This window comes from Macaca nemestrina, chromosome 13 (genome assembly GCF_043159975.1).
Source record: "Macaca nemestrina isolate mMacNem1 chromosome 13, mMacNem.hap1, whole genome shotgun sequence".
NCBI lineage: Eukaryota > Metazoa > Chordata > Mammalia > Primates > Cercopithecidae > Macaca > Macaca nemestrina.
In genome coordinates this window covers 113,620,125-113,632,249 of record NC_092137.1, presented here as the reverse complement: position 1 = coordinate 113,632,249, position 12,125 = coordinate 113,620,125, and positions in this window count along the sequence as shown.

The window sequence follows — 12,125 nt, the reverse complement described above, 5'->3', positions numbered from 1 at the left end:
AGTCCCCACCTCAACAAAAAAGCAAAAATAAACTCAAAGCAAGCAGAAGGAAGAGAATTATAAAAATACAATCAGAAATCTGTGAATTAGAGCCAGGCACAGTGACCCATGCCTGTACTCCCAGCATTTTGGAAAGCTGAGGCAGGAGGATTGCTTGAGCCCAGGAGTTGAAGGCTGCATTGAGCTAAGATCCAGCCACTGCACTTCAGCCTGGACAACAGAGAGAAACTTCATCTTAATAATAACAATAATTTAAAAGTAAAACATAAATCTGTGAATTAGGAAACAAAAGAAGAAAGCAAATTAATGAAACTAGAAGGTGGATCTTCAAAAAGATTAAAAGAAATGGACAAACCTTTAGCAAGACTTTAGCAAGACTGACAAAGAGAAGACACAAATTCTATTATCAGCAATGAATAGCATATCACTGCAGATCACACAGATATCAAAAGGATATAAAAGAATGTTATGAGCAACCTTATACACATAAATCTAACAACTTAGATGAAATGAACCAATTACTTAAAAAGCACAAAGTACCACAACTGCCCCAATATGAAACTGATAATTTGAATAGCCCTGTAATTTTTAAGAAAATTGAATTCCTAATTTAAAATATCTAGAAAAAGAAATCTTCAAGCCAAGATAGTTTCACTGTAGAATTCTACTAAAAGTTTAAAAAGGAATTGGCACCAGTTCTACCCAATGCCTTCCAGAAAACAGAAGAGGACAGAACACTTCCCAATCTTTCTTATGAAGTCATTATTATCCTATACCCAAACCAGACAGTACCAACCAATACAAAAAAAGAAACACCATGAATATAGTTGCAAATTTCTTTATAAAATATTAGCAAATATAATTCAGCAATATAAAAAAGGAATGACACATTGTAACTTAGTGGGGTTTATTCCAGGTATGCAAAGCTGGTTAAATATATGAAAACTAATCAATGTAATCCACTATAATAACAGGCTAAAAAAGAAAAATCACACAATCATATCAATTGATGCAGAAAAAGCATTTGACAAAATCCAGTACCTATTCATAATTAGAACTATCAGAAAGCAAGAAATAGAGGAAATTTCCTCAACTTGACAAAGAAATCTACAAAAATCCTAGAGCTGACATGATACTTAAATGGTGAAAGATTGAATGCTTTCTAAGATCAGAAACAAGGATGTCCGCTCTCACGACTTCCATTCAGCATAGTACTGGGAGTTCAAGCCATTGTAATAAGGTAAGCAAGGGAGATACAAGGCACTCAGATGGAGAATTACATGATTGTCTCTGTAGAAAATCCCAAAGAATCTTTAAAAACTCTCCTAGAAATATGTGATATTATAGTATAAAAGATTAATTAACCCAAATCAATTACATTTCTGTATAATAGCCATAAATACTTGGAAACGAAAATACAACACTATTTGTAGTAATTAAAAAATTGAAATAGGTATAAAAGTTTTTTAAACATGTATAAAAATGCTGAAAATTATAAAACATGGATGAAACAAATCAAAGAAAATCTAAATAAATGGAGAAACATGCAATGTTCATGGATTGGAATACTCAACATAATGAAGATGGCAATTCTATTCAAATTGATGTGAATGTTTAATGCAATTTCTATCAAAATCCCAGGAAGATTTTTTTGTTGATATAAACAAGATTGTCCTAAAATTTATTTTAAAAGGCAAAGGAACTAGAATAGCTAAAGCAATTTTGTTTTCTATAAAAAGATAAAATGGAATTAACTAGTCTACCCAATTTCAAGGCTTATTATATGGCTACAGTATTAAAACCTGCATGGTATTGGTGGAAGATAAACACTTGGATCAATGGAACAAAACAGAGAACCCGTAAAGAAACCCACAGAAGTACGGCAACTGATTCTGAAATCAAACACAAAGGAGCAAAAACAATTCAATGGAAGGATCATCTTTCCAACAAATGGTGCTGGAGCAATTGGACATCCACAGGGGAAAAAAATCAAGGTTTAAATAACCTTTCACTTTATACAAATGTTAGCTTCATATGAATCGTAGATTACAATGTAAAGTGTAAAACTGTAAAACTTTTACAAGAAGATGTAGTAGGGCTTGGTGAAGAGTTCTCAGAGATGACACTTGAAAGCACAATCCATAAAAGAAAAAACTCAAAAATTAGACTTCATCAAAATTTAAAATATTTGTTCTGTAAAAGACCTTTACAAAAGGACTAACAGACAAGCGATAGACTGGGAGAAAATATTTGCAACTCACATGTCTGACAAAGGATTCTTATCTAGAATACATCAAGAACTCTCCAAAGCTGATAGCAAAATAAAAAAAACAATCTAATATTAAAATGGGCTACATACATGAAGAGGCATGTCACTGAAGATGATCTATGGAGGGCAAATAAGCAGATGAAAAGATAGCATCATCAAATATCAGGGAAATGCAAATTGAGACCACAGTGAGATGCCACCATACACCTATCAAAGCACATAAATAAAATGTACTGACACTAGCAAATACTGGCAAGGATGTGAAGAAACATCTCCTACATCGCCGGTGGGAATTTAAAATGTTACAGTCATTTTTGGAAAATCATCTGGCAGTTTCTCCAAAAGAAAAAAAAAGAAAAGAAACTAAACATATGCTTACATTGCCACCCAACTACCTCACGCCTGGGCATTTGTCCCAGAGTAATGAAAACATATGTGCGCACAAATACCTTATATACACCATTGTTCATAGCAGCTTTGCAACAGCCAAAACCTGGAAACATCTTTTAACAGACAAATGGTTAAACAAACTGTGGTATATCCATAACATGAAATATGGGATTTCAGATGAACATTGAATAATTGTTTAGTACAGATATGTCCTAATTATTTCATGAGACGTACTAAAAAATTACATGTCACTTATCTTAAATTCAAATTTAACTGGACTCCTTGTATTTTTATGTGTTAACTCTAGTAACTCTAGTTTTTGTTCATTTGGACTGACATAGTTCTCCTTCTCTAAACCATGGGCAACTGGTTCATATCTCCCAGGTAGCTGATGCAGCTAAAATGAGTGGACCAGGAGTATTCTCTGCAGTGGCATGGAGCTAAAACTCCTGGGAACAAATCATTCTGACTCCACTTTATCAGATGTGATCTGGGCAAATCATTTAACACCTCTAGTCCTCAGTTTCCTCATCTGTTAAATGGGGAGAGGAAGGGAGGTTAAATGAGTCCCTCTACATGAAAATCCACTGGAACTGGAAAGTGCAATCCATGTGATAGCATGTCATTCTGAAAGATTAGCCTGCTGCTGTGGGCCCAGTAGAAAAGGGGCATTGGTGTCTGCTGCAGCCTGAGATAGGCCTGAGATGCCTGGATTGGCTTCAGGCTTCTCTTGATCTTGATGCAAGAGTCTGTTGCCATATTATTATCAGTCAGCAATTGTCACAATAATGCTATGTAACAAATAAGCCTAGAACACAGTAGCTGACAACAGCAAACATTTATTCTCATGCTCATGGATTTGCAGGTCCACTGTGGTTCGGCTGACCTAGGATGGGCTCAGATGTGGGACTTTTATTTATGCTGTGGATCAGCAGGGCCTGGCTTCTGACTTCAGGTTGGGTTTGGATCTGCCACACCTCCGTTCAACTGGAGGTCAGACTGAGGGCTGTAGTTACCCAGGGCACATGTTCTCAAGGCAGATCTCTGCAGCATGTTTCAGCTTGCTTGTGTCTGCTAACATTCCCTTGCAGTGCAAGCAACAAGTAATATGTAGGGTAAGGAAATCTGTCCCACCCACAGCAGGTGATGGTGAGAAGTGAATATCTGCTCAACAAGAATCCAGTCTTGATGTGGTTTGGGCTTTAGTTTGGGTCAAACTTTGGTTCAAGGTGCTTGGAACAGTCTAATCTCACCCACTCAGATTGATGGTAAAATTGTCTTGGCCTCCTCATCAAATCTCAGACTGCAGTGAGCTAAGCCTGATTCCCTGGGGTGGCTCAAAGCTGGAACAATGTTCAGATTCCCTTTGCATTGGCACTGCCTACTTCCTAGAAGATGGCCTGACCTTGAGTCAGCTTCCTGGAGATAGGCTCAGGATGGTCCCCCACCTGATGTTTTCTTCATGGTGGGAAACATCTTTTATCTGCCTCTCCAAGTCCCCATCCCCACTCCCACCTCCCACCATGTTGCCACTTCCTACCCTTCTGAGTTATATGGACTCATCTCCTTGGATTTGAAGAATCACTAAAGAACTAGCAGAAAATTGTAGTAGGGAGGAGAGTGAGGTTGGGTATTTGTTCCCCATAGGGTAACCTTGGTCTGACTGTGGGGTAGCCTTTAGCTGCCTGTAGGGTGGCCTTGGACTGACTGTGGGGTAACCTTGGTCTGACTGTGGGGTAGCCTTGGACTGACTGTAGGGTAGCCTTGAGCTGACTGTGGGTAGCCTTGGACTAACTGTGGGGTATCCTTGGACTGACTGTGGGGTAACCTTGGGCTGACTGTGGGGTAGCCTTGGACTGACTGTGGGGTAGCCTTGGACTGACTGTGGGGTATCCTTGGACTGACTGTGGGGTAGCCTTGGGCTGACTGTGGGGTAGCTTTGGACTGACTGTGGGGTAGCCTTGGGCTGACTGTGAGGTAGCCTTGGACTGACTGTGGGGTAGCCTTGGACTGACTGTGGGGTAGCCTTGGGCCACCTGTAGGGTAGCTTTGAGCTGACTGTGGGGTAGCCTTGGGCTGATTGTGTCCCTCCACCAAAGTCACTCCTCCTCTCATGACAGCCTTTGTTACCATTTTATCTTTCCTTTAGCCATACAACCTGTGGTGGTAGCAGCTCCACTGTTACTAGTGTGGGTTTCTGAAATACGCCCTATGTGGTTTCTCTACAGCCAGTCCACATCTTCATGAAGAGCTCCTTTATTAAGCCCTCCTCAAGGCCAGGCACTGTGGCTCACACCTGTTGTCCCAGCACTTTGGGAGGCCAAGAAGAGAAGATAGCTTGAGGTCAGGAGTTTGAGACTAGCCTGGGCAACATAGCAAGACCCTGTCTCCACAAAAAAAAAAAAAAAAACTTGTTGGACATGGTGGCATGCTCTGGAGGCTGAGGCAGGAGGATCACTCGAGCCTGAGGTTGAGGCTGCAGTGAGCCATGATCGGACCACTGCACTCCAGCCTGAGCGACAGAGTGAGACCCTGTCTCTCAAAAATTAATTAATAAATAAATGAACCCTCCTCAAATTGCCCTAATTTGAGTGTACCATCTATTTCCTTCTGGGACCTTGATTGATACAATCTTAGATTTCAGATTGGTCCATAGAAAATAAAAAAAGGGACCTTGATATATAGGCCCTTTATAACTATATTCCAATTATATATTTTATACATACATATATATGTATGCACACACACATACACACATATATAGTATGTGTGTGTGTATAATTGTTCTTAGTTTCCCCTAGCATGACAACACCATGAAGAAGTCAGAGGTGCATCGATTTCTACCAGTTTAAATTCACATTTATTGCTATAACCCCAGTGCTCAAGAAAGCACTGGCACACAAGAGAAGTTCAACAAATATTTAAATAATTCTTGAATTAATGAAGATAAATGAACACTACTTCTCACACAGAGCTTGTTTGCCTTTATTTGAGAGAGAAATGAATACTGTGTTCTTTGTTATAGAAAAGGCTAAAATAACTGAAGTATCTAAGGGAACACTATCTCTGACTTGGAGATGTTTTTAAATTGTGGTAAAATAGACCTAACATAAAATTTGCCATCTTAGCCATTTTTAAGTGTACAGTTTAGCGGTACATTCACGCGGTTAGGCAACCATCACCAATGTCCATCTCCAGAACTTTTTCATCTTCCAAAACTAAAACTCTCCATCCTCCCTCCCACCATCCCCTGGCACCGCTCTTCTACTTTCTGCTGCTATGAACTTAACTACTCTAGATACTTCGTATATATGGAATCATACAGTATCTTTCTCTTTGTGATAGGTTTCTTCCACTCAGCAGAATGTCCTCAAAACTTGAACACGTTATAGCATGTGCCAGAATTTCTTTCCTTTTTAAGACTGAATAATATTCCATTGCATGAATATCCCACATTTGGTTTATCCATTTACCAACTGATGGACATTTGGACTGCTGCCATCTTTCGGCTACTGTGAACAATACTGCTATGAACGTGGGTGTACAGGGAGCTGTTTGAAAACATTCCTGCTTTCCATTCTTTTGGTATATACCCACAAGTGGAATTGTTGGATCATTCGGTAGTTCTATGTCGAAATTTTTGAGGAACTGCTGCCCTGTTTTCCACAGCAGTGGTAGCATTTTACATTCCTACCAGCAATGCACAAGGGTTGCAGTTTCTCCACATCCTCACCAATACTTTTTATTTTCTGTGCTTTTTAAATAGTAACCGCCCTAATAGGCCTGAGGAGTGTCTCGTTGTGGTTTTGATTTGTGTTCCCCTCATGATGAACGATGTTGAGTATATTTTTGTGTACTCATTAGCCACTTGTACATCTTCTTTAGAGAAATGCCTATTCAAGTCTTCTGCCCGTTTTTAATTGGGTTGCTTGTTGTTGTTGTTGATTGCAGAAGCTCTTCATGTATTTCCGGTAGTCGTCCCATGTTGGATATATGCATTGCAAATATTTTCCATGGTTTGCCTTTACACTTTATTTTATTTATTTATTCATGTTGATTTTTTTTTTTTTTTTTTTTTTAGACACAGTCTTGCTCTGTCTTCCAGGCTGGAATGCAGTGGCACCATCTTGGCTTACTGCAACCTCCACCTCCTGGGCTCAAGTGACTTTCCTGCCTCAGCCTCCCGAGTAGCTGGGATTACAGGTGCCCACCACCACACTCAGCTAATTGTGTGTGTGTGTGTGTTTTTGGTAGACTGCGTTGGCCAGGCTGGTCTTGAACCCCTGACCTCAGGTGATCCACCCACCAAGCCTCCCAAAGTGCTGGGATTGCAGGTGTGAGCCACCACGCCTGGCCGCCTTTTCACTTTGTTAATAGTGTCTTTAGACGCACATAAATTTTTAATGTTGATGAAGTTCAATCTATCTTTTTTTTTTGGTTGCCTTTATCAGATTTGGAGATTCTTTGGGGCATCATTACAGTGCGAAAATACAATATTCTTTCCTCCCAGAGCCCATACTGCTGGGTGGCCCCCACTCAGACCCCTTCACACATCCAGCAGAGCAGGTGAGGCACAGTGTCATATAAATTCTGTTTATTACTCTGTTTCCCACCAGACTGGAAGTTCCCAGATGCAGAGAATCTCACTTTCCTGTCCATCAAGGGTCCTGGCAAGAGGTCTGGCACAGCACAGAGTGGGACTGTGTAAATAGTGAGAAGTCAATGAAGGGGTAACTGAATAAATGGCTCCAGGAAGGAAGAAATTGGCCTGTCAGCCCTGGTTGTTTGCAAATCTCTTTCTTTCTTTCCTCATTGTCCTGGGAGGTCGCTTCTCAGTGGGACCTGGCTTTTATATAATTGTTTGCAGCGTTAACAATACTGCTCTATTGCTCTCAGGCAGTGGCCTAATTTCCCTCCTTTAATACAAGGTACATGCCTTCTGTGAGAAATCAGTGATTTATTGAGTGACCAAGGACTGTTTCTGTCCATAATAGAAACCAGTACAGACAAGCTAGTTGCTGAAGGTGAGGCAGGAACATGACCAGCTACTCCTGAATAGGAAATTAATTTCATACCCTGGTGTGTCCTTGCTAATTTGGAGCTGGGTTCACCATGATGCTCTCCCTTGGATGGCTGGCCTAGGGACAGCCAGTCCAGACGCCTTTTTAGTGAACTTTGTGTATATAGCTCCTTCATGAGCCCCTGAGAATCTTGGAACACAAATTCAACATGAAATCAAAATTGGGAGCATTCATTCCACAATAAAAGAAAATCTACTGAATAGAGCATGAACGGTCTTTAATTATCCTTTCCTAATTTTTCATTCCTTTTGGGACTGTTGGTGTCACTATCAGATAAGGGGTGGCAGGCACCACAGCCTAGGAAAAAATAATAGAAACAAAAACATGAAATTAAGAAAATTCTCTCAGTGAACTTTTGTGCAAATTGGGACAAGGCTATCATTATAAAACATTATTTAATTTTAGCAGCAGAACATCCCCATTAAGCTTATAAGCCATTTTTGTCTTGCTGGAGCAAGCTTGAAAAGTCATGACGGCCGGGCGCGGTGGCTCAAACCTGTAATCCCAGCACTTTGGGAGGCCGAGACGGGCGGATCACGAGGTCAGGAGATCGAGACCATCCTGGCTAACACGGTGAAACCCCGTCTCTACTAAAAAATACAAAAAAAAAAAAAAAACTAGCCGGGCGAGGTGGCGGGCACCTGTAGTCCCAGCTACTCGGGAGGCTGAGACAGGATAATGGCGTAGACCCGGGAGGCGGAGCTTGCAGTGAGCCGAGATCGCGCCACTGCACTCCAGCCTGGGTGACAGAGCCAGACTCCGTCTCAAAAAAAAAAAAAGAAAAGTCATGACATTCTAGAAAGAGCAGGGCTTTGAACTTATACAAAGCTGGATTTCAGTCCTTACAACGCTTCTCCCCTTCCCTCTTATGATCTTGCACACGTTATATAACCAGCTTCAGTTTCCATTTGCTCATCTGTAAAATAGGGATAATGAACAATGCCTTGGAGAGGTGCTGTAAGATTCAATGAAACAGCATTTGTAAAGCACGTCACATAGGCTGCGTAAATATCAGCCCTTAACCTCCCACTTCTGCTGTATGTGGCATTTGTCATGGACACAGCAGTCCAGGGATGAATTACTTGTTAGGTGATTACTAATTATCTACTGATTCCTTCATCAAACATTTTTGAGTCCCTTGAGAAAGGAGCTGTGGTAGTGAGGGTTTAAAAACTGGCTTTGTGTCTGGAAGCGTGATCTGGTTTGTAGTTTGCTTTATTTCCATGACTTGTTTCCAAATTGCCCCAGATACTTGGGTTGGTTTGAGTGAGTTGTGGTGGCTGCATTGACCAATGTCAGAATTCCCCGCATGGTGTGAACTGCGCGGAAGGATTGTTGGATTTCTTTCATTCGTTCATGGCTGCATCTCAGGGCCCAGCACTCCCCCAGGAGAGCCCTCAGCACTCAGGAGAACCTCTCACCTGCATCCAGCAAGCAGCCGTTGTTTTGGCCTCATCTAATGCAATATGATTTCCTCTTTCCTGAGGCTCACATCAGAAAAGAGACCCAGGCAGGCCTCGGGAGCATTGATGGTTTGGTTTTTATCTCTTTCATTTCATTGGAGCAGGAAGTGAATGGAATGGCTTCCTCCAGGTGCTATTTCTGCCCCCAGGAAAGAGCAAAGGGAAATAGTAATGAGTAGAAAGAAACTTGCAGGGTTAAAGGATTTGTGAGAAATTGTAAACAGACTACGGAGCCCAGAGGCAAGTGAGGCAAATTGGAATCCTGTTCATTAAAGAGATAGGAGGCGCTTCCTTATTTGTTATCACAAATTTCTCCGTTTTTCTTCCCTATGGAGAAATCTGGCTCCGCAGATATTTATAGTTCAGACTCCCAGAGGAAGGAAGCCCCCATCCCTGCTGCTCGGAAGTTATCTTCTGCTGACAGAGCACAGTGGAAGCACTGACCCTGTGTCTGCAGGGCCACATTCAAGAGGACAGAGGGTCCAGGGATTTCCAGGAGGAGTGACAGCTTCCAATTGTTCTTTTGGAAAAACACATTCTCAGCAGAGGCATCATCATCTGTTCTCTTCACTTTTAAAGAAGGGCGGCAGCCATGATTGGTATTTTTCTAATATTGCCCCGAGGTTGGAAAAGTCCCCCCTGTCTGGGATGACCAGAGGGGATTTGTTGACAACCAGGAAGTCCTTCTCCATCTGTGTGATCCCACATCACTTCAGAGTGAGCAATGGAACATGCTTGCACCTGGTCCATGGCAGAAGCACCGCCACTGGCCTTAGCCTTCTTGTCCGGAAGTCATTCTGCTCGCTTATTGAACACTCACTGTGGCCCAGGACAGTGCCCTGGCTCTGGAGACAATATTCAGGGGTCACACTTGTCATCTCCAAGGAGCTCAGGCTCTAGAGGAGGATGCAAAAGAAAACAAATGGATTCAGAACTGTTTGGAGGGTGCCGTCTTCAGTGGAGCCCTAAGCACTGTGGGGGTTGATGGGGTTCAAGACCTGCTTCCCCAACACCTTGGCATTTGAGAAAACAGCAGAAGCAGGAAGATCTCTCTCACTGTCCCCCCAGAGGCAGGTCATGAGACACTTGAGTGAGATGTGCCCTTTCTGTATCCAGAGGCAAAGAGCATCCTTATCTCTGAAGACACAGGGACACAGAGAAGAATGTAAACAACCAGTTTACATTCTTGTTAAGTTGTCCCCAGTTTATTGCCATTAGGTCAGATGCCCTTTGTCCAAACTTATTTTTCTACAACTATCCACTTCTTCATCAAACCAAGCATAAAAATATATGTGTAACCATTTCTTCAGGTCTTCGTTTCCTCATGAGGGCTCCTGCGTCATGTAAAACTTACATTAAACATATTTGCATGCTTTCCTCTTGTTAATCTGTCTTTTGATATAAGGGTCTCAGCCATGAATTGAGGATGGTTGAGGAAAAACTACTTTTCCTCCCTGCAGGGTGGGGGTGTGAGGCAGGCTCATGGGAAGGCACAGACTTCGGAAGGGCCATGTAGTGAGCAAGTGGGGACTGATGGGGAAGGAATGTTGCCAGCAAGTGTGAGAAGGCTTGTGAGGCTCAGGGCTGTGAGGGGGCACATGTGGCAGCAGCAAAGGGCCTGGCAGGGCTGGAGATCCCACTGGGAGGCAGAGGAACAGGAGTTCAGAGGACAGAGGTCGGGGGTTGCGGGAAGGCCTGAAGCATGTCCTACCTTACTTGAAGGACTTGGTACTTGACTCTGAAGGCAGCAGAATTCATCCAAGTTTCCTTGCACACTGGAGTTTTGTATTTTCTGGCTTCGAAAAAAATATTTTACCATGGAAATGTTAAAATAGACACAGAAGTAGGATAATATAACTAACCTCTTCATACCTGTTATCTAGGTGCAATAATTATCAGTGCATGGCCTATCTTGTTTCATTTCTATTTTCCATTGCTCCCCTCCCCGTGATGACTTATTTTAATTAATTCAACCCCAAGACATCATATTATTTCATTTGCCAGGAGTTCAGGATGTATCTCTAAAAGAAAAAGACTATTTTTTAAAACACCGTAATCTCATTATTGCACCTTAAAAATGAACAATCATTCTATAATGTCATCTAATAGTCAGCCAGTTTTCAAGTTTCCCTACTTGGCTCAGAATGTTTTTGTATAGTGGTGTGTTCGATCCAGACAAGATCCACACATTTCATGTGGCTGGCAAGTCTCGGAAGTCTTATTAGATCATAACAGTTCCTCCACTCCTCACTACCATATGCCCCACCTCACAGACCATGCACACTTCTTTGATTTGGTCATGAAGAGGATTTGAGCAGGTGTGTCATGGGCCAGGGGTTCTGGCTAGTACAATCCCCTGGGGTGGGTAGACAGAACAGGGCCAGGTGACCCAGAAACATGGTTCGAAAAGGAAAAGTATGCAAGGACAAGGCAGTAAAGATGGAAAGGAGGGCACCCAGGTCTGAGAAATAGTAAAAGTGAAACTGAAACAACCAGCTACTGATTGGAGGGACAGGGTGAGCAAGAGGAGGAGTCAGCTGGTGGTACCCAGCTTTCTGATTTAAGCAGTAGGGGTACAGGGTGTTATTAACTAGAAGGAGAGAGTTGGGGTAGGGGGAGGAGAAAAGTATTATTGGGATACAGATTTGGTCGTTTAAACAAAGACCAAAACAAAACACACACACACATGCACACACACACACACAACACATGCACAAAGTGACTTAGACAACATTATTTTCTGCCTAAATGTTAAAGCATAAGCAGCTTACAGCTAAGGTGGTGGCTCCAAGGTATTGGAATGCCAGCACCTTATACTACTATATTAGTCTGTTTTCAGCTGCTGATAAAGACATACCTAAGACTGGGAAGAAAAAGGTTTCATTGGATTTACAGTTCCACATGGTTGGGGAGGCCTCAGAA